Source organism: Delphinapterus leucas, chromosome 4, assembly GCF_059928025.1.
Source record: "Delphinapterus leucas isolate spDelLeu-1000000601 "Yukka" chromosome 4, BTC_Dleu_Yukka2, whole genome shotgun sequence".
NCBI lineage: Eukaryota > Metazoa > Chordata > Mammalia > Artiodactyla > Monodontidae > Delphinapterus > Delphinapterus leucas.
The window spans coordinates 147,827,776-147,848,222 of NC_143132.1; the positions used below are offsets into that span (position 1 = coordinate 147,827,776).

At 39.9% G+C, this 20,447-nt stretch overlaps 1 protein-coding gene across 20 annotated transcripts in view; it reads right to left on the reverse strand.

The window, feature by feature from the left end:
• Positions 1-20,447, reverse strand: part of THRB (thyroid hormone receptor beta) — a 397,985-nt gene that overhangs the window by 264,530 nt on the left and 113,008 nt on the right. The gene's annotated exons all lie outside the window — the stretch shown is intronic.

Consider the following 20,447-nt stretch of genomic DNA (forward strand, 5'->3'; position numbering starts at 1 on the left):
ACTGTGACTCAGAATGTAACTTACTGGTGACAGTGTCAACATCTGATAGCTGAAAATGGATAGTCCTGGCTCCTTGTTAAAGAGCTGTATTATCTTGGGCAAATCTCTTACCTCCCCACCTCCCGCCCTCCCGGCCCTGTAAACTGAGAAGTGAGGCCTTCTAGGGCTCTTTCTAGCTACAAAATTTCATGAGTCTATGAAATAAGGGACTTTCCAAAGTCAGCTAGATAACAGGTTAATGCTGATTTATAAAAGTGTCTTGTTCAAGCCAACAAAGAAAGGGTGTAAGATGAGAGATACAGGAATCCAGTGACCAAGTGAAGAAAAAGCTCATATAGTCTCCAAATGCCCCCATTTGCTAATTCTTAGACCAAGTTTTCTCCTTTTGTTTACAAGGTTGAATTAAACCAATTCAATCATCCAGTAGCATAGGCTCAAGAGGAACTCAGTGTGAACGAAGCACAGACTAAATCAGGTAAGGGGATTATTGTTTTCCTTCAATCCTGCTGTCTCTTGAAGATTTTGATCTAATCCCTTAACAGCTCCACTTACTAATACATAAAATTACACACGATGATTTAGGACTGATGTTATGGAAAAAAAGGAGAAAAGACTGTGCAAATGTTTGGATAAATGTAGTGAAATTATATTTGTTGGCCATCCATGCATTTGTTAGGATCTGAAAGTCCCATAGTGAATAAGCACTTGCTTTAGATCGAAAGGTAGCTTCTGATTTGTTTTAATGAAAACATATGTTTAGTGGGAGATTCCTATCGTATTTGAAAAGAGACAATGCCACTCATCTTTCAGCCTTGTGATCCGGGAAAGGTTAGTTCTTAAGAAGTGAGAAAACAGAAAGATAAATAAAGACAAAGCCAAGCAATCTATAAAAATACTGGGTTTCTGTCTGCTGACCTAATGGCCTGTCACTTCTTCAAGGCTGGGTGACAATGGTCCTAGTACAATGGGCCACCAAGCCTTTCTTCTTTCAAAGGGGAACCGTTGAGAAAGGCCTTCAAAGAGACACGAGGAAGGTGCCAGGGATAGGAAATACACGAACTGAGAATTTTGAACTCAAAAACTCATTAATTACCATGTCTGAATTTTTTCCCTATTGGTAACGGCTACTCTAGAAAACTCGTTAATAAAAATTTTTTTAATCAGTTTTATCTTCATTTGTCTTTTTATGATGGATAACAGAGAAAATCTTTTTTCTAGGTAAGAGATAAGCATATAAAGAAGAAACCAGGGACTTCCCTGGTGGTCCAGTGGTTAAGTCTCCTTGCTTCTACTGACGGGGGCACGGGTTTGATCTCTGGTCAGGGAACTAAGATCCTGCATGCCACGCAGTGTGGCCAAAAAAGAAAATAAATCAAAATTCTGCAAGTCAAAGGTAACTGTTTTTTAACAATTGAGTATATCTTTTCCAGTCTTTTTTGTCTGCTTTTAATGCCAGAATCATTTGAAAGCATTTTATAATCATCATCTCATTGAACCTTATAACAGCTCTTTGAGGCAGGTATTATTCCCACTTTATAGATGAGGGGTGCACAGCCCTGCCTAATCCCAAAGCCTGTGCATTTAAGCACAACACTGCCTTGGATGCATATGTGTGTATACACATGTACATGTATATGTGTATATATGTACATGTATTTACACATATACCTTTACACATACGATTATGTGTTCATTTCTACATTCATACATGTGCAAATTTTCATAACTGTACCCTAAATGTTACAACTATAGGTAGTATTTTGTAATTTATTTTTCTTACAACTTATCGAGAAAGGTGTTCAATTAGGTCACAGAAAGCCACAAACCGAGCAAGATAAGGAAGGTCAACTGCTATTTGTTAGGTGTCGAGCCCCCAACGGGACAGAAGTCTTGAGAATGTTCTCTGACATGAAAAGAGACCCATGTCTAAAGCCAAGAGGGACACCTTGAAGTGGGAAGGGTTTTGAGCTCTAAGAGAACATGCTGGAGTGTATGCTTATTTGTTCTGTCTAGGAGCGGAAAGCACGACGAGGTGATTCCTATTTGGCACGAGGGTTCTGGGACACAGCTCCATATGTCACTTGATGTCCGCTTGGCTGCGCAGTGCCGGGCACAGCCCATGAATGTCTGATAAACATGATGAACAACTCTTTCACGCCATCATGCAAGTCTAGGAGTGGTAAATCAGTCTGCAGCCTCACTGACACCTACAGCTCAACAGCCCACAGCAAACTCATTTTTGTTCTCCATATTATTTCCAGTTTCCCCCATATCTCTTTTTTGAAATCACTGTCACCACTATGATCCCAGTTTCTCTAGCAGAAAATCTGGACCCACCTCTCACACTCTCCTTTTTATTTTATTCCCACTTCCTACTTGAGTGCATCAATTTCTACCAGTTCTTTTGTTGTTGTTTTTTTCATATCCTGCCACTGGCCCCTTCGTTTACCTGCCCGTTTCCTTAACCTTGGTCAAGGTCCTGACAACTCTTACCATCATTTCTTCACAAGCAGCATTGGAGGGAAGGGGGCCCCTACGGGTAACTACTCTGGGACAGCAAGTTTACACCTGACAGTCTGAGTGAAAAACACCAGATGCCCATTCACCTTCGTATGGAACACCCTCATCCAGTGTCTACTCATCTTCATTGTTTCCTGAATGCCATGGCCAGAGAATCACCCCTAAACATCGAGTGTAAGCTTCCTCCTAAGGTTTTCAAGTCAAATCCAGACTTTATCCTACATTCGTAATAACTTCCTGGTTCCTGGGTCAGGTCTATATAATCTGACCCCTCCCTAGCTCTCGACGTTTGTCTCCCCCTACTCTTTTCCAGTTTCCTGCAATTTCAATGAATCTGTGAGACTCAGTGGTCTCTAAACATACCGGGTGTCCTCGTCCACCATTTCCTTGTTTGTACCCTCCCTACTCCTGTCTCAGAATTCCTATTCCTTTTGGGTCCATTTCACTTTACATACCAGCCCTAAATGCTGAACTGTATGAACACACATTCTATCATTTTGGTGCTCGGAATATATCATCCTAGTCTTTACTTTTGTCTCTGTGTGTCCCATCTAGGCAAATAAGGGTAAGAATAATTTACACCTTTAATGAACTTTACAGCTTAAAAAACATCTTTTTTTTTGCTACATTTTCCAGTTTTATTGAGATATAACTGACATATTGTATAAGTCTGAGTGTACAAAGTTACCACAATAAGATTAGTTAACACATCCATCACTCTACATAGTTACTTTTTTGTGGTGAGAACTTTAAAGATCTACTATCTTAGCAACTTTCAAGTATACGAAAGAGTATTCTTAACTGTACTCACCATACATTAGATCCCAGAACTTACTTCTCTTATAACTGGAAGGTTGTACCCTTTGACCACCTTCACCCCTTTCCTCCAACCCCTGCCCCTGGCAGCCACCAATCTATTCTTTGTTTCTATGAGTTAGTTTGGTTTTTTTAGATTCCACGTATAAGTGAGATCATACAGTATTTATCTTTCTCTGTCGGGCTTAATTTCACTTAGCATAATACCCTCAAGTTTCATCCGTGCTGTCACAAATGGAAGGATTTTCTCCTTTCTTATTGGTTGAATAACATTTCATTGTGTGTGTGTGTGTGTGTGTGTGTGAAATTGCAGGAAACTGGAAGAGAGTAGGAGTAGACAAACAGAGAGTTAGGGAGGGGTCAGATTATATATAACATTTCTTTATCCATTCATCCATCAATAGACACGTAGGTTGTTTCCATGTTTGGCTATTATAAATCATGCTGCAATGAACATTGGGGTGCAGATATCTCTTTGAGACAGTGATTTTATTTCCTTTAGCTATATACCCAGAAATGGAATTGCTGGATCATATGGTAGCTCTATTTTTAGTTTTTTGAGGAACATCCAGACTGTTCTCCATCGTGGCTGCACCAATTAACATTCCCACCAACAGTGCATGAGATTTCTCTTTTCTACCACATCCTCATCAGCACTTGTTATCTCTTGTCTTTTTGATAATAGCCATAATAACAGATGTGAAATGATATATCACTGTGGTTTTGATTTGCATTTCCTTGATGATTAGTGAAATTAAGTACCTTTTCATATATCTGTTGCCATTTGTATACTCCCTTTGGAAAAATGTACAAACACACCTTGGAGATATTGTGGGTTCAGTTCCAGACAACCACAATAAAGCAAGTATCACCATAAAGCAAGTCATACAAATGTTTTGGTTTCCCAGTGCATATAAAAGTTATGTTTCCACTATACCATAGTCTGTTAAGTGTGCAATAGTATTATGTCTGAAAAACAATGTACACACCATAATTAAAAATTAATGCTGTTGCAAAAATGGTGCCAATAGACTTAATTGATGCAGGTTTGCTTCAAACATTCAATTTTCAAAACAAAAAAATGCAATGTCTGTGAAGCTCAATACAGCAAAGCACAATAAAAGGAGGTATTCTTGTATTCAGGTCATTTGCCCATTTTCAAATCGATTTTTTTTTCTTTTTCTTTTCTTTCCTTTTTTTTGCCTTTGAGTCGTATGAGTTTCTTGTATATTTTGGATATTAACCCTGTACCTGATATATAATTTGCAAATATTTTCTCCCATTCTGTAGATTGCCTTTTAATTTTGCCGATCATTCCTTCTTCTGGGCAGAAGCTTTTTAGCTTGATGTAGTCCCACCTATTTATTTTTGCTTTTGTTGTTTGTGCTTTTGGTATCATATCCAAAAATTCATAGCCAAGACCAATGTCAAGGAGTCTTTTCCCAATGTTTTCTTCTACGATTTGTATGGTTTCTGGTCTTACATTTAAGCCTTTAATCCATTTTTAGTTAATTTTGTGTATGGTGTAAGGTAGGGTCTGGTTTCATTCTTTTGCAGGTAGATATCCAGTTTTCCCAGCATCATTTATTGAAGTCAAGTATTAGTTGACCATATATGTGTGGGTTTATTTCTGAGCTCTCAATTCTGTTCCAGTGATCTTCATGTTTGCTTTTTGCCAGTACCACACTGCTCTGATTACTATAGCTTTGTAGAACAGTTTGAAATCAGGAAGCGTGATGCTTCCAGCTTTGTTCTTCTTTCTCAAGACTGCTTTCACTATTTGGAGTCTTTTGTGGTTTCATGCAAAGTTTAGGATTGTTTCTTCTATTTCTGTGAAAAATGTTATGGAGATTTTGATAGAAATTGCATTGAATCTATAGATGGCTTTTGGTAGTATGCATATTTTAACAATATTAATTCTTCCGATCCATGAACACAGAATATCTTTCCATTTATTTACCTTTCATTTATTATTTTAGATTTCTTTCATCAATGTCTTACAGTTTTCAGTGTATGGATCTTTCATCGCCTTGGTTAAATTTATTCCTAAGTATTTATTTTTTTTGATGCTATCTTGAATGGGCTTGTTTTCTTTATTTCTTTTTCACATCATTTGTTGTAAGCTTATGGAAAAGTAACTGATTTTGTATGTTGATTTTGTATCCTGCCACTTTACTGAGCTTGTTTATTAATTCTAACAGTTTTTTAATGAAGTCTTTAGGGTTTCTATATATAAGATCATATTTTACTTCTTCCTTTCCTATTTGGATGGCTTTTATTTCTTTTTATTGCCTGATTACTCTGGCTAGGACTTCCAGTACTATGTTGAATAGGAGTGGTAAGAGTGGGCACCCTTGTCTTGTTCCTGATCTTAGAGGAAAAGCTCTCAGTTTTCAACATTGAGTATGATGTTAGCTGTGGGCTTGTCATATATGGCCTTTATTATGCTGTGGTGCAATCCTTCTATACCTAATTTGTTGACAGTCTGTATCATGAAAGTATGTTAAATTTTGTCAAATGCTTTTTCTGCATCTATTGAGATGACTGTATATTTATCTTTCGTTCTATTAATGTGATGTAGCATTTTTATGGGTTTGCCTATGTTGAGCCATTCTTGCATTCCAAGATGAATCCTGCTTATTATGGTGTATGATCATTTTAATGTGCTGTTGAACTCAATTTCCTAATATTTTGTCAAGAATTTTTGCAACTATATTAATCAGGGATATTGGTCTGAAGTTTTCTTTTCTTGCAGTGTTCTCATCGGGCTTTGGTATTCAGATAATGCTGGCTTTGTAAAATGGGTTTGGGAGTGTTCCTTCCCTTCAGTTTTTTTTGGACAAGTTTACAAAGGATTGGCATTAATTCTTCTTTAAGTGTTAGGTAGAACTCAGCAGTGAAACCATCTGGTCCTGGGTTTTTCTTTGCTGGGAGGTTTTTGATTACTGATTCAATCTCCTTACTCATAATTAGTCTGTTCAGATTTTCTATTTCTTCATAATCTAGTCTTGGTAGGTTATATATTTCTAAGAATGCATCCATTTGTTCTAGGTGTCCCATTTGTTGATTTATAATTGTTCATGGTAGTCTCTTATGATCCTTTCTATTTCTGTGGTATCTGTTGTAATGTCTCTGCTTTCATTTATAATTGTTACTTATTTGAGTTCTCTCTCTTTTTTTTCTTGGTAGTCTAGCTAAAGGTTTGTCAGTTTTTAAAAAAAATCTTTTCAAAAAACCACCTCTTAGCTTTTTAAAAAATATTTTCTACTGCTTTCCTATGCTCTATCTCATTTAGTTTTGCTCTAATCTTAATTATTTCTTTCCTTTTGCTAACTTTGGGCTTAATTTGTTTCCTTTTTAGTTCCCTGTGGTGTAATGTTAGGTTGCTTATCACAAAGTGCTTTCTAATACATTATCTAATTTGACCCCCCAAAGCAGACAGGGTAGCAATTCTTTGTTCCCATTTTGCAGATAAAACTTTTGAACTCCAAAGGCTAAAAGATGTAGCCACTGTCACACAACCAGAATTCCCTTTTTCCAAATTTAGTAAAAGGAATAAAAATTTCAAATATTAAACAACAACAACATTCAAAGGAAGAAATACAACCTAGCAAAACAATATGTTAAAGACGGTGATCAGGGAACGAGAGATACAACAGTGTAGAGACCCAAAAGCAATTACTCTTTAACTCCAAAGCAACTCTAAGAGAAGAAAGCAGTTCTGGGAGACTTGAACAAATTTTGGGGAAATCTCACAAATGCCCCAGGATTCAGAGGGCAGCACTCTGAGGGGTCAATAGGCAGTGTAGGCACAATATTTTTACAGAATAAGCTTTAAGAGTAGGAGTCTTGACTCACCACCATGATAGTGACTCACCTAAAGTGAGAATGACTCTTTGGAAGGGGGAGCTGAAGCTGGGGAAGTAAGTGCATGTCTCTCTCAATATCAAAAGCTCCAAAAACTCTTTCCAAATTACAGCATAGTCTGCACCCAAGGGTTCCCACTGTTAGGACTAGACTATGTCCCTTCTTAAAAAATACAACAGTATGAAATGCTAAATAAAGCTGCAGAACAAAGAATAGAGCCCAAATTCATCAACTGTTACAGTCCATGTCTCCCAGCTGAATCCTTTTCTCTGCCTTCAAGCAAAAGTAAAATCCTAGTAATACCCAGGCTTCAAACTTAAGTTCTAAGAGAATATAAACAGGTCTCAGAGCAGATGGGATGATTCGTGTGGTTCATGGATACAACATTTGGGAAAAGAGATGGTCTAGCTAGCATGTCCCACATGAATATGAGAAACACGAAAACCAATGGCATAGCAACTATGCAAAAACCAGAAAACATAGAGGAAATAAAAGAGAGAAAGAAAGAGGGAGGGAGAGAGAAAGGTATCAAATAGAGACTGATGAAAGATACATTCTAGAAAAAAAAGTCTTGAGAAACAGAAGAAAAATTCTATAACGAATACTTTGCATCATAGAAGACATTAAAAATGATGAATTTGATGAAAGAATGAATCAAAGATGAGATGCAAAGACAGAAGAAAGAACAGAAAAGAGAGACAGTAGAGCTCAGAATACAAAATAAAGACCAGAACACCACTTCTGGAGAGCTATTAATCAGGGGGAAAATAGTTGATAAATTTTGTTAAATGCCTTTTTGTTATCTGTGGCATCTACAGTGATGATTATATATTTGAATTATTTTTATCTATTTGTTAGACAAGAAACTTATGTTCTCAATAAAAAATTTTTTTAAATAAAGAAAAATATCGTTAGACAAATGGATGAATATTATGAACAAGGCTGGTCACACTAAAAATAAGTACTAGTGGCCAACACACACACACACGCACACATACACATACACTCAAACTTATTTTAAAGGAAGACAAATCACAAAGAGATTTAGTACTGATCAGACTGGCAAAACTTAAAAACTTTGTTAAAGTTGTTGATGGTATGTGGAACCACACAGTCTCACAAATTATTGGTGATGGTATAAAATGCTGTAAACTTGTTTTAGAGCAATTTGAAAATATCTATTAAATATTAAGCGTACCATTTTCTAACCCAACAATTACCCTGGTGGGAATTTAGCACATCATATTTGCCTAAGTCTGCAAACACAAATGTACAGTGTAAGTATGTTATTTTAAATTGTACTATTGTTTGAAATACCTCCCCCCAAATTAAAACAAAAACAAAAAACAAAAGCAATCTCTGAACAGCAATGAGGTACTCGTGAAAAGAATTATGACACATTTGTATCATGAAATATAGTGTGCCTATTTAAAAGACGTTACTGAAACTGGGGGTGGGGGGAGAGGGGTGGTAGAGGACTCTCCAAAACATATTATTAAGAGAAAAAATGCAGAGTCAGAACAATGACTGTAGGATAATTCCACGTATATAAACCAACAAACAAAGAGTATCTGTTTCTTGCTTCCTTCCTTACCATCTACATCCAATCCATCGCTAAATCATGTGGAATTTAGTTTCCAAAATACCATGAAATGCTTCCATTTTTCTTCAACGATGTGCTAGTCCAAGTTGCCTTTGTTCCTTCCCTTACGCCGTGCAACAGCCTCCTAACTGGAGTCCAACTAGGTACTTCTCCCCACGCTTGCTCAGTCTAACTTTAGCCACTCTGAACAGGCTCTGGTGCTCCTGGCACATAGACTTGAACATACCTTTGTCTCTCTCTGGAACATTTCCCTCTAATCTAACTCAGTTTTCCATTCTTCCCTCAGATTTCAGCCCCATTGTCACTTCCTCAGAGAAACTCACATGCTCCTTTTTGGTTGCATTTAATTTATAATTATACATTTACCTATGTGTGATTAATACCTATTTTCCTCTGCTAGACTATAATCTCTAGGAAAGTTGATGGCGTATCTATTTTTGCTCGTCATTGAATCCTCAACAAGGTAGGTGACTTAGAAATGAAATAAATAAGTATGCATTTCAGTCTATATAGCCATCCACCCATCCACCCATCCATCCAACCATCCATCCATCCATCCTTCCATCCTTCCATTCTGTACTTGCATTAAAAATATCTGGAAGAAACTATTAGCTATGGCTATTATCTAGGGATTGGGGCTGAGGGAATAGATGGGAGTGAAAAGTAAAAAGATTCACTTTTTCTTTTAAATATTTGCATTTGTTTACATTTTTACTAGGTACATGGAATAAAAAAATTACCATAACATAACTATTACTTTCTTGTTGATGACATAAGATCAAGTGTACCTTAAAAATTTTTCCTTCAGTCAACGTGGGTAATTAAATAGTTTCTTAATATGTTGTCACTAGGACTATAATTGTAACTTTGACAAACCTTCTTATTAACACAATTCTCTTTTCTTGCCAACTCAATTCAGGTCTATTTTAAGTGTAGAGTAAACAGTTCTCACAAGCATTCTTATGTGTGTTTGTATACTCAGGCAAACACACATTTTTTTCTCGTTAAAGAAAGGTGCTAGATTTTTTTCTCATTAAAGAAAGGTATATACTCATGCAAACACACATTTTTTTCTCATTAAAGAAAGATGAGGAATTCAGTCCCATTGCCATTGTCCTTTCACAGAAAGGAACAATGTGGAGGAAACAAGATTCTCTTGACTTTGATTAATGAATAAAGAAATCTCTTTAACCCAATTCACCTTAGAGCATCTTCTCTTGATGGAACTACCAGCTCCTACAACAATTCAAAAAGGCATACTCTCAACAACCAGGGAAAAAATTTTTGAAATTAATAACCAAAGAGATCTTTCTTGGTCTCTATTTCTACTTAACTAGCGCTAGTCTCTCTCTGATGTTGGTTTAGTCTGTAGAATTGTCTCAGCAGCACCAGCAGTCTGGGCCACATCAAGTCTTTTTTTTTTTTTTTTTTTTTCTGTACGTGGGCCTCTCACTGTTGTGGCCTCTCTCGTTGCGGAGCACAGGCTCCGGATGCGCAGGCTCAGCGGCCATGGCTCACGGGCCCAGCCTCTCCGCGGCACGTAGGATCTTCCCGGACCGGGGCACGAACCAACGTCCCCTGCGTCGGCAGGCGGACTCTCAACCACTGCGCCACCAGGGAAGCCCCCACATCAAGTCTTGCAACCTTAATATGTGACCACCAATCACCCCTTCATTCATCAGAGTTTGTTGAAGAAGTGTGCCTCAACCTTTTCATCTTGGTTTCTAAACAGGGGCAAGTTTGGACTTACAGCACAATCATAGAGCACAATCATAGATCAACCTATGGAAGGAGCCCTAGGGAGCAGAAAGTAAACAAGACCATTCTGTATTGTTTTCAGGTTTCCTGAATCGTTCAATAAGAGGGATGATTTTGCCTGGTCATTTACTGAATTCTGCACTCTTATGTGTTGGAAACTGTGAGAACTCTGCGAACTTCTGGAGTGGGACACAAGAATGATTAGGAGAAGATGAAGTATTATAAAGTATTACTCATATAATATAAATTGATTAATATAATTATAAAGAAATCTCATTCAGATAACACTCACTAGAGAATGTAAGTTGGTGTAGCCACTGCAGAAAACAGTATGGAGGTTCCTCAGAAAATGAAAATTAGAGTGGCCATGTGATCCTGGAATCCCACTCCTGGGCATATATCTGGACAAAACTCGAATTCAAAAAGATACATGCACCCTTATGTTCATAGCGGCACTATTCACAATAGCCAAGACATGGAAACAACCTAAATGTCCATTGACAGATGAATGGATAAAGAAGATGTGGTACATATATACAATGGAATACTACTCAGCCATAAAAAAGAACAAAATAATGCCATTTGCAGCAACATGGATGCAATTAGAGATTATCATACTAAGTGAAATAAGTCAGACAGAGAAAGACAAATACCATATGATATCACTTACATGTGGAATCTAAAATATGACACAAATGAACCTATCTATAAAACAGAAACAGAAACACACATTTTTTTCTGTACGTGGACATAGAGAACAGACTGGTGGTTGTCTGTATCATGGACACAGAGAACAGACTGGTGGTTGCCAAGGGGGAGGGGGTTGGGGGAGGGCTGGAGTGGGAGGTTGGGATTAGCAGATGCAAACTATTGTATATAGAATGGATAAACAACAAGGTCCCACTGTTGTTATAGCACAGAGAACTATATTCAGTATCCTATGATAAACCATAATGGAAAAAAATATTTTAAAAAAGAAGGTATATATATGTATACCTGAATGACTTTGCTGTACAGCAGTGATTAACACAACCTTGTAAATCAACTAGACTTCCATAAAATTGAAAAAAAGAAAAGAAAAAAAGATAACACCAACTAGAACCCTTGGGTGTGCGGGATGGTGAGAGGAGGGGAAAATTTAGGAGAGATTCGATTCTGTGAATATGGTGAGAACTTAGGACCTCCCTTAGAGGGCAGAAGTCCATAAAATCATTCACCCTGAGTATAATTTCCACCCTTGGTATAAATAGAGTGTGCCACTTCTGATTGCAAAAGCCTCAGGATTAGTCACTCAAATAGTAAGAGTTTCTCTTGTACAAGTGACCTCTGGAAAGAAGTCAAGAGTATTTCCTAGCACATGCAAATAAACACATTTCAGAATTCATTGATATGTAAGCATTGCACTTAAAACCCATGTGTCCCGGGCCAATGTCATAGTGGTCAGAATAGAGGTCACCTTTAAGGACTGCATGACGGAGGGAGCCTTCCAGGTGCTGATGTTCTATCACTTGATTTGCCTGGTGGTATGTCGGTGGTTCCACAGGCATATACACAGGTAGAAATTCATCAGCCATACATTTGTGATTTGTGCACTGTGTGAATGTAATACCTCGATCAAAATAGAATTTAAGTAAAGGTACAACTGTTTTCTGGAAGGCTAGGGGAGAGTAATCTTTAGCAAGAAACATGACACAACCTGATTGTCATTTCTAAGGTCTAATAAGAATTTTATGGTATGACAAGAACTCTATCATAAATGGTTTTCTGCAGATGTCCTAAAGATGGGGCCCCATCTGCTGGAGAATGAGAATGTAATTTGAAATGCTGACTTTTTATGAATAATCAGAAAAAGACAACTGACGACCAGCCTGCTACTTGGGAGAATCAACTAAGGTGAAAATTTCTGCAACAGAAATTTCTTTTCAGTCTTGGCTTTGACATTCCCACTGGTATCTAGGGGAGCACCCAAATTATTAAAGAATTCCCAGAAAACAATAAAATACACTACCATTTGCACACGCGCGTGCACACACACACACATACACACGATCTGTATGCACTGGAAGGGCTGGAACCTCTCTTTCAATGTCTACTTCCAGACTTCTCAGCGTAGATGCCTTTTCTTCAATAACCTCAAACCCACGCCATCCAAACCCCAGTGTCCGTCGAACCCTCTAGGTGGAGGTTCCCGAGACTTCTAGACAGAGCCTCTCCCAAGGCCCAGACCTCCATTCTCACAACCTGAAACTGCACACATGTTCTCTCTGCATCCAGCTTTATCTGCATCCCATGGGCCCAATATCACAAACTCAAAACCTGAGTCGATGCCATGACTAAATCCTTTCCTTCCCTCCTCCAGTAAAGCCTCTCTCTTCCATTTCCTTCCACTTGCCCTGTCCTCGTCCTGCTGACAAAGAGCCTCGCCAACATTCAGGGGCTCCTTTCTCCTCCTTCTGTATATTCACCCACCTCCAGTGTCTCCATTTATCGAGCCCCCCTTCCCAAACAGAGTTATTATTGTTCACAGTGCAGCCCTTACCACATCCTTGCTCACATCCCTCTTTGGTCCCCCACTTCACATAGAATAAAACCCTAACTCCTAAGCTCAGCATTTAAAGCCATCTATGAAGAGACAGTCATCTAATTTCACAAACTTAACCTTCGAATCATGCTCCCACTTCTGTACCTCACATTTGGTCAAACCTCCTGCACTTACCCCCAGAGGCAAAATAGCATCCTATCTTTGAAAGACCAGTTACTTCAGTTTGAATGCTCCCCTCTCCCGTGTTTATTTCCGGATCAGTTTCAAGCAGGAGATAGTATGAATCTGTGATAAGACACCAGACTTTGGCTTCAGACAACCTGGCTTCAAATCCCAGGGCCACCACTTTCTTGGCATCCACTCTTGGGCAAATTGCTCAATGTTTCTGAGATCCTTAGTTTCCTCTTCTCTATACCGAGAGGATGACGATATAGTATCTATATTGCAGGATTGTGGAGAGGACGAATTGAGTGAAAACGAGACAGACATGAGAAAGTACTTAACACAACTCTCATACTGAACAAGCATCCATAGAAGCTATTATTTCCGCTGATATCATTATCCTAATCATTATTATCGACTTCAAGAAGAGTTTCCTATTTCATCAACTGAAATTAAAGCCTTCCTCTCCCTTGTCCTTCCATAGGACACTGGCCATGCCTCTAATTACATTTATCAAAAAATGACCATATACGAGAGTTATTCATGACTGCCTGCCTTATTTCACAGGGAGGAACACATTCCATAAACAGTTATTAAGTATTAAACGACACCTTAATTATCAGCCGTGTATGTTTAGGTCTTCATTTTCTCCTCAGTTATCCCATCATTCATTCACACCTTCCCGATCTACGACCACGTAGGTCTGCAACCTGGACAGCATGTTAGGGTCCTCACTTCCCCACTCTTCACATGTGCTAGTATCCCCTGGGTCTTGCAGACTCTACCTCCTTGACACATTTTATAACCTGATCCTCTCTGGCCCAATCGGCATTGCCTCAGTGAATTGTTTTTCACCAAGATTATGATGGTCTCTAATCCAAGTGGCCTTCCAAGGTAACACTCGTGATCACCCCGATGAGGGCCCCCACCACTGTATTTGTCTGCTTATGTACCTGCACTGCCAAATAAAACCCAAGTCTCTTGCATACAGGGATCACGTTGCGTTCAAGGTGAACAGCTCGACGCGTGGCACGTAGTAGGCCATCAAAAGGCGAGTGTCAAAAAAATGAGTGAGTCATTCTATTCCGTCTCCATATACTTAGACTGAACCTCTATGCTTACAAATGTCCCCAATACATACTATAGGCCTCAGTAGTGCAGCTCTGGGGTTGGATCAAGGGCCTAGGAATTCCTCAGGGGATTTAGGAATGCTGTTCCAATAGCCTCTATGGGAAGCAGGCAGGCCAGCAAGAAGTAGGGAGGGAAACAGGTTCAGAGAAAGGACGGGACTGAAGGGAAAAGCAGTGAACGTGAGAGCATCTCTTCTCTAAGGCATGATATCAGACCGGGTCAAAGATGATGGAGACCTTGTTTGCAGAAGCAACACTAGACATGCAGAAAAGTCTATCTACCACTGTGATGGATGCTGTGATGTACCACCCGGATCCCCCTGCAGGGAGGAAGGCCTGGTTCCCCAGCTTCTGGGAGAGCTATTGGATACTATGGATATTCCTTTAGCTGAAGAGAACCTCATGCCTCAAAGTCATGCCCCTTCCCAAAGCAACCCACATCCAGTGACCGGTCTATGCATCTTCCAACTTGGAGCAGCTCTGCAAGGCCATCCCGGGTTCTGTCCTCCTTGAAGGAGACCTCCACTGAGACTGCATTGCAGCTCAACTTCTCTCTATCCAAAGCTTTTTCCTTCTCTTTCCTACTAGAGGTCTTAATCTCGAGAACACCGCCCACCCTACCCCACCCCAATTAACTGGCCTCCTGGATAAACTCTGTCTCCGAATCTGCTTCCCAGAACCTAACCTGTGACAGCCAAAGACAATGAAGATGGGAGAGAATGTGATGACAGCACATACCATAACTCAGAGAAAAAGAACTACTGGCCAATGAGCCAAGTTCGGTCTCTAGAAAGTTTGGTGTTGACTTTTCAGGGGTTAAAAATTGTGAACTTATCAACATTAAAAAGATTCCTTTGAAAAGGCCGAAAGCTTGGCAATGATGGGCCAGCGCTGGCATGTGGTACTAAGAGCTGGAGCTGAGGGATGGTGTTCCACAGGATGGTGCCTGTGCAGCCCACCCCCATGTCCTTCCAGTGCCCTTCGTTCACTTCTTTGAGCTGCCCAGCCCTGAGGACACTGGAGTTGTGATTCTGATATTTCAGTTTCTAACTCCAAGGCAGGCTACTTCCCTGCTCAGCCTGTTTCCCTCAATAACTCCTATCATCTGACTTTTCCCACAGAATGTAAGCTTTCTGCTGGCTGGGTCTGTATGGTAGCCATCTCGGTAGGTCTCCCCCAGCAGATGTGCTAGGTGGGTGAATAGGTCAGCTGTTCCAAGCATGCTTGGTAAGCAAACAAGATTAAATAGAAGACCCTCTTCACCACTTGTGCTAACCATGAGCAGAGCCTACGCTTCTAGTATATTCTGAGGGAGACCCTGTGTGACATTTGGATGCAGGAAGATGTTTTCTGGACACAGAGAAAGAGGTTGGGCTCTCCTTTTCCGAAGCCGTGGCCATTAGTGTGGTTCCAAGGCTCAGAGATGAATCCAGGTAATTGGAGTGGTTTAAAAGGCAGAGGCAGTAGGTAGCCCATATCATAGGACTCATTTGCTTGGCCGAAGTCACCAAGAGCAAAACCCTGGAGGACTCAGCAGTGCCGAACAGGTCCTGGCTGTGCTGCCCAAGTGCAGGTAAAGGGCTTAAGTAATTGCTGTCCTTGGGCAGCCAGTCAAAATACAGAGTTGAAACTACACAAGGGCAAGCGCTCCCACGGAGGAGAAATTATCAACTATTGTTAGACAGAATAGTACGTGACTGTTGACATTTCACCTTTTATTGTTATAGCAATGCTTTAAGAAAGAAGTGTAGTTAAGGTTGTCAGAATTTCATTTTACCCCTCTCTTTGAAGCTGTTAAAAATTCGCTCTTGCTGAAACTTGCCTTTCAGGTTCTCAGCCAGATTCGTGCTTTGTTTCTACCCCGTGGTTCTCTAATGAAATGCAAGGTGTAACACAGGGCCCAGGGTTTTTCTAAGGAACTTTCTACACCCCGTTTCCTACCTCAACTCCCTTTTCCTGGCTCACTCCACTCTCTGCCAAAAGGTGGGTTTTAACAACCAACACAACCCCAAAGATACATTCAACGGAGAGAGGATTCAAGGCTTTTGGTGGTGTTTCTAAAACTCGCTGCCGCAGTAAGCACTACTCAACAAGTAGGACTCTGTTCAGCGGTGCTCACTAAAGGGGATCACCGTCTTAGAGTGTCCGTAAGAGACGCAGTTGGGTCTACTGGTACTTTTGTAGCTCTCACTGAATAAAAGGTAACCAATGACAGTTCAAAAATGTCTTCGTAGGTGTGCCACAGAGGTGACAATCTGGTTGGAAGGAGGAACTAGAGATAGCATCCCCAGGCTGCATCTGTCTACCAAACCCACTGATTTTGTTTATTTATTTATTTAACGTAATACATGTTTGTTTGTTTTTTTAAGTCTTTATTGAATTTGTTACAATATTGCTTCTGTTTTATGTTTTGGTTTTTTGGCCTCGTGGCATGTGGGATCTTAGCTCCCTGACCAGGGATCGAACCCGCACCCCTGGCGATGGAAGGCAAAGTCTTAACCACTGGACCGCCGGGGAAGTCCCCCTGATTTTGTTTAGACTGTGTGCTCTTGGCACTCAATTCTCCCCATGGCCCGTCTGCCAAGCCGTCTCCCGCTGATGACAAAATGCTAGGGAGCAGGGACAGAACTCATGATTTCTCCGTCAGTTACTGTGTGCCAGGCATAACGCTAGGACTTTTATTAATCATAAGGCACCAGGAAGATACCAAGAGGCATGAGATGCCCCCTCTACTCTCTGGCTGAAACCTACTTTAGGTATATATACCTATGCATAAAGGGCTTTAAAATACTCCCAGCCTTGCTTTGCTTATCTTAAACTGAAGCTGCTGTCCAGCAAGACTTATTACGCCGGTCAGCAGATGAAATATCACCATATATAACAGAGTATTTACTTTGGTAGATACGCCGCCAGCTCTCTGATGGATGTGCTGGGTCTTGAGTGTGCTATCTTCCCCTTTACAGTAGTCCCAGAACCTGGGGAAGTGCTATAATTAGCCTATTATTATTATAAGCATTTCTGCAATAACATCCATTTGCAAACTTCTTAACAATCTACTCTACTCTTCATGACTCATAAGAAATCAGATAGTTCAGCACTTGTTAGCTCTGTTTTATGGCCCCGAATCCTCGGGCCTAGAGTTCAAAGAAATCAAGGGTTACGGCAGCCAGCTAGGGCTTAAGACCAACACAGCTGCTATGTTTTCATCCAGCCTCTCAGCCTGGCTGCCCAGCTGCTTCCCAATCCTTTCCTTGAATATATATATATATATATATATATATATATATATATATACATATATATATACATATTACATATATATATGTAATATGTATATATATATATACATATATATATATGTAATGTATATATATATATTATTTTTAAACTCTTGGAATTAAGACCATCCTAGTAAGAATATGGGCCCCGATTCTCCATTTTTAGCATGAAGAACTAACAGCCTGGGCTCTTGCCAAGCATTGCTGGAATAATTCTGGCAGATCTGAGATAGCCCTGCAGGCCATTTCCCTCAGCTGGTGGAGAAGCAGAGCTGAATCTGTTCAGGGGCCGTTTCACGCAGCCCGGCAGCAAGGAGAGACGGGGCGTCCCAGGCGGAGTCCAGGCGCGTTGTCCGGCCGGGCGGAGGCGGCAGTGGAGCAAGGGGAGGGGCAGGTGAGTGCGCAGAGCTGCTTGGCCTTGGGAAGCTGCTTTGGAGACTGATGCAGCCGCTCTCCATGTTATATGTCTGCTATGACATGCGTCACAGACACGGGAAGGTAAAGCCCAGGTGGCTCTGGCTTTCCCGTAGGGAATATTTAGCCACTGTTTTAGAAAATAGGGGGCAAAATATGGTCAAAGGCATAAAGAATAACTAGAGTTCAGCTTTGGAAAAGAGAGATGTCCCTCTCTCCTTGGAGTCAGGCTGTGTTGCCTACCATTCTTGAATAAGGCTGTCAGCCCATATATGCGACAATAAAAGGGTTTATTATCCCAAGTCATCATCTCATAATTCCTTACTACGTTTTTCTTTCTTTTTTTTTTTTTTTTGGCCGCACAGCTTGCGGGATTTTAGTTCCCCAACCAGGGATTGAACCCGTGCCCCCTGCAGTGGAAGCACGGAGTCTTAACCACTGGACCGCCAAGGAAGTCCCCCTTCCTGTGTTTTGAAACTGCAACTTCGTGTCTCCATAGTAAATGTGCAACGATTGCTCAAAATATTTCATGTTTTAACTATTTTAAATGCTGCTAATGATATTTCTACCAGTACCAAGAAAGACAATTATCTCAACTTGGAATATATTTATGAACTGGGTATCCCTGTCTGTTCTAATTCCAAACCTAATTTGCTTCTAGTATCCTGTTTACTCCTTTATAAACAGTTGAGGTCAGCTGGTCTATCTCCCATTTTCAAAAACAGATACTACTTCTTCTTGTCCTCTCATTTTCCCCCAATACATTTGCATCATCCTCATTATCACTATCATTACCAACATTAGTTGAGCACTTTCTATATGCCAGGCTTTATCCTGAGAATTTTACATGTGCTGATGGGAATTACTGTGATCCCTATGTTACAGATGTGGAGACTGGGACACATAGAGACTAAGTAATTCACACATGAGCAGTCACGCTGGAATTGAGACACATGGTTCCAAAGCCAGACTCCTTACCACAAGGCTCTCAGAACCCTCCTGGTACCCTGCTTGAGTATGTTGCCATTTCCAAAGTGCTTTTACGTGCATCTTTTCATTTGATTCTTACAACCACACATAAGGTTTTATTTAAACTGAGAATCCCCATTTTATTTCTTCCAAGTCTTGGAAAAATATGTAGTATTTCATTTTGTTGAATTATTAACGCTTTGATTAATTTGCTTTCCAGATGAAAATTCTAAAATTAATCTAAAGTAACACAGTGGATATCTCCACCTAAAAAAGTTAAAGTTATATTCGACTATAAATCATCCTCAAATAACTCTCCGTGGCTTTTCTCCTGTTATAAAGCAAAGTCCTACATTTTTCAGGGGGATGCACTGAACTCCAGTAGAAACAGAGAGTGCATTTAAATGTCTTAAGTTATAACTGACTGCACTGCAAAATCAAATAGTTTGGTCTTGACACATATATAGTTATATGAGTAACATTTGTACTCACACGTCTAGATTTATATATACCAGGCCAAATTCCAGAAAGGATTTTCAGAGGTTTGGAACATGTACTTCTGGGAATTTATATATACCTCTGATTTCTCTTGATTTGAAAAATAAGTAGTTTATTCTACTTTTTAAAAATATCTCTACTTATATCCACAGAGTTTTTAAAAAGGACATATATGCTAATGTAGCCTAATGAAGATAAATGCCAAATTCCTTATTGAATTACTGTTTCTTCGGATGCTTACTCATTCCTAGTTCTTAAATTCATTGTTCCCAATTTTTGACACATTGTCATTAGAGAGACGTCTGAGTTTTTTCCAGAGACCAACGGGACTGAATTCTGGTTCAGGAATACAAATAAGAGAGACACCACTACTTGAATGTGTATGTTGCTCTTGGAGTGAAATCCTTCAGGCCTGGTATCTTACAGATGACCTTTAGGACATTACAGGGAGGCCCATGGAAGAAAAGATCAGGACCTCCATATCACGCAGAGGCAATGGAAATGTTTGAGAGGATTAAACACCCAAGGTTACTTGAAGAACCAAGCCAGATCCCATGTCTCCTTAGAGTAATTTCTTCTGTACAGAGCCTCACACACTTGCCATGATAAATGCTCCTTCTTACCGACAAACAAATATTCCTGCTGAACAATGAACCCCCCAAAAAAGCATCTTAGAGAAACTCAGGCTTAGTTTCAGCTTTGTGGCCAAAAAATATCTGCATAAACAATCTCCGGGGTCACTGGGTGAAGGTTAGTACACAGACAAGGTCATAATACATCCCAGCACTTAACCTAACCAAATGACATAGACCAAGAAAGCTTTTCTGAAAAAAGGCAGTTGCATTTCATCTTCACATATTCAGACCAAAGAAAATAAATACCTGCTGTTT